The sequence below is a fragment of the Corapipo altera genome, unplaced genomic scaffold (assembly GCF_003945725.1).
Source record: "Corapipo altera isolate COAL_440 unplaced genomic scaffold, ASM394572v1 50220, whole genome shotgun sequence".
Taxonomy (NCBI): Eukaryota; Metazoa; Chordata; class Aves; order Passeriformes; family Pipridae; genus Corapipo; species Corapipo altera.
Window position 1 is genome coordinate 665 of NW_020887399.1, and position 3,522 is coordinate 4,186.

The following is a 3,522-nucleotide window of genomic DNA, read 5'->3' on the forward strand; positions in this document are numbered from 1 at the left end:
TGTGGCTGTGGCTGTATCAGCCAAACCAAGAGGCTGATAAGGTTGATAGAGGAGTCTACCACCAGTGGAGCCAACTGCACCTTTCCACAGCAAGGTTAAGACAGTTACCCATTTCTCGATCTTGAGCAATGTTTGGGGGGAAAAGTATCTGTGGGAAAGTTGGGTTTAGTGTTTCTGTAACAAAACCTTGGGGAGAGGGTGAGAGAGAGAGCACAGGAGGAAATGCTTGCAGCCAGTGCACTTCTGTAATTAGACACCCTGGTGTTGTCAGTGTTATGTGGTGCAGGGCTGCAGACAAAACAGCAGGTGAGGTACCTGGGACAGCATTTGAGGGTCGTCTCTTGCACTTATGGAGCTACTTATTGTGGATCTGACTGAGAGTGTGCTGGTCAGGGAAAAACTCTCATTGTTTTGTATATGTAATTTTAATATCTGCATCTCTTCAGTGTCTTGTCTCTGAGGCTCCTTTCTCTGCTTAAGTGCCAAGTTGTAGCTCAAGTAAGATACTAGTTTGTGGGTTAAACCATTGGTTTTCAGTGGTAGCACAATTTCATGCAGCTATAATATCAGTGCAATAAACCAAAGGGACTAAATGTACTATTTCGTCTTTGGATAGCTATCAACCATGCCTGTGAACTACAAGGCCTTTCTAGCTTGTCTTTTCAGAATGTTTTAAAAATTATCTTACAAAAATATTGAGAAGGTACCAATTACTAAGAAATTATTATTTCTGTAAATATCTGTAATTGTAGCAGAAACATTTTTGAGCCTTAAACTGTGCTGAAATTTGTGAACTGTGCCCCCAGAGCTGCAGCCTCTCTATAGGGGATCAGGCATCCATCCTAGTGGTTGTTTCAGTTGAACAAAGGATGGAGCTGACCTGGGGACAGGTGGGTCTGGATTAGTAGAACCAAATTGAGAGATAAAGGAATTCCTCCAACAATGACTCTTCCTTCTCGAGGAGTAGTAAGTGCTGCTCTGCTTCTCATGCCCTTAGCAGACTTTTTATCCAGGAGGGCACCACTAAAAGGAAGGAATGTTTTCATGGTAGACTCCATTTTCTGGAAGGTGAAGGATCTTGGGTGACACGTTGCTTTAATTTAGGTTGTTTTCGCACCTGGTGTGAGTGGGGCTGGATTTCAAGAGAACTCTTTCCTAAGTCTCAAAGGGTTTGAGTTGTAATGCACCTTAAGATGTGCTCTATTTGTACTTGTACAGGGTGCCTAATGAAATCAGAGGGAGCTGTGTATTCAGGCTACTTGTAAGATAAGATCACACATAAATACAGATTCAGCGATCAGGTACTAAAGGAGAGGGAAAAAAAAAAGGCAGAAAGATAAGAGTCTCCCATTTGACTTTGTGGTCTCTTTCTCTTCATGACAGGCTCTTTTCCATAGACATCTTTCAAGTAACATCTTAGTAAGGTTAAAAACCATCTTCTAGAATTACAGGTTAAACTGACAAGGCCTGTTTGATCTGAAAAGGCAGTGTTGCAAGCTCAGAACGCAGCCTAAGGCTCCCAGAGCACAGGTAGGATGATAGAACCATTTGAATAGAGAGCTAGTTTCCCCCTATCTGCCACTGAAATAATAGCAATCAACTTAAATCCCTCCTGAAAGCCTCCTACCAGGAAATAGGCACCATTTTGGAAGGGCTTCTAAGCTTTGTGTCCTGGAAGGAAACTACAGTGAAAGGAGGATCATACAACAGTCCACCCTGCCAGGACAGTTTGCAGTGAGGAAAGAAGTGGGATTTTGCAGAGCTGAACAGAAAATTGAAACTGGTGGAGTAAAATGTTTTCTTTTAGACATACACCTGTATATTGTACAGGAAACACTAGGAGAAACTGGAAGTGCTGGCATTTTCTTTGCGAGTTTGTTTTATGATCAGTATCTTTTCCCAAATTGCACACTTCAGCTGAACTGCAGAGCAAATGGAACTCTTTGGCATTTCACCTGTGCTCACCCACTGTTTATTTTGTGTTTATTCCATGTCCCCAAAGAAAATAGAACTCACAAGGAAATATTTCAGGGATTCATTGGTTTTGTTGGTGCATAAATTCAGTATGACTCGCCATCTAGTGCATATTTAAGGCATAGCATAATTACAGAGACCCTTTTAAGTCAAGGTGATGCTGTCCTCAAAGCACTTAATAACTAGTGCCATTTCATTTCTGTAAGCAGGCAGAGTAAAATATAAAATTTACAGGAATTAAGACAGATATTTAGAAAAGGACTGGTAAGTGAAATTTAGAGATGAGATATGAGAACCATTCATCAGCTGACAAAGTGGAGAAGAAAGATTCTAATGAAAAAGCAGTGCCCAATCTCTTTGACAGATCAGGAGGAGCATAAAGTACTAGGGGGAAACGAGGATGTGCACAAACAACCTATTTATTCAAGCTGGTTTGCATTAATTTATCCAATATCATAAACAAGACAGCATCCAATACCTGGCTAGTTTTAAATGTATTTTCTTTCATTTCAGGGGACTGATTCCTAAGCTGTATTCCTGACTTTTTCCCCACTGTCTGATAAAACATCATTTATCATGAGAACATTTGTTAAGTCATGGATTCCTCGGTGTCTGCAGATTCTCAGGTTGCCTTGCAGATCATTCCATGGATACAACAGGCTTCTGACGTCTCAGATTATTTCCCATTATGATTCTATAAACCAGTGTAAAAAGGAACTTCCAGAATACTTCAACTTTGCAAGTGATGTCTTAGATGAGTGGTCACAACTAGAAAAGGTAGTATTTTTCTTTTACTTTTTAGACATTGTGTTGTAGTTTAACACCAGCCAGCAACCAAGTACCACAGAGCTACTGGATCACATGATCCAGGGGGATGGGGAAGAGAATCAGGAAAAAAGAGGTAAAACCCATGGGTTGAGGTAAGAACAGTTTAGTAATTGAAAAAAAAATAACATATAATAATCAGCATCAGCATCATCATAGCAGTAGTAGTTGGAGACAAAGAAAGAGAGAGAAATAAAACCCAAGAAAGACATGTTATGCACAACACAATTGTTCACCACTCACTGTCCAATGCCCAGACAGTACCCAAGTAGTGATTGGCACCTCCAGACCAACTTCCCCCCAGGTTATACTGAGCAGGACATTCTATGCTGTGCAATACCCTTCTGGGCAGTCTGGGTCAGCTGTCCTGGCTGTGCTCCCTCCCAGCTCCTTGTGCACCTCCTCACTAGCAGACTGTGGGAAATTGAAAAGTTCTTGACTTAGTTGTTGCTAAGCAGTGCTTACTCTATCCCAGCTATAATCAGGACACATTGGAATAGGTCTCAGATGATACAAATCAGTTTTCCTGATGGATACTGGATAGGTCAGCTGCAGAGTGGAATGCACCATTTTGTTTTGCTTGTCAGAAATAGAGGTATCGCTTTGAGACTAGTCACCAGGGAGGATGTGCCTTGTCTGGAGTTATTTTATTTTGAAATGAAACCTTTTAAGCTTTGACTTCTTACTTGAATATCTTCTGTTGTGTTCTAGGATGGAAAAAAA

General features: G+C 41.0%; 1 long non-coding RNA gene across 1 annotated transcript; it reads left to right on the forward strand.

Moving 5' to 3' along the window:
- Positions 1–284: 284 nt before the first annotated feature.
- On the forward strand, positions 285–3,522 carry LOC113941602. The gene is made up of 3 exons (XR_003525716.1): positions 285–306; positions 2,488–2,751; positions 3,511–3,522. It is a non-coding gene; the product is annotated as an uncharacterized LOC113941602 (long non-coding RNA).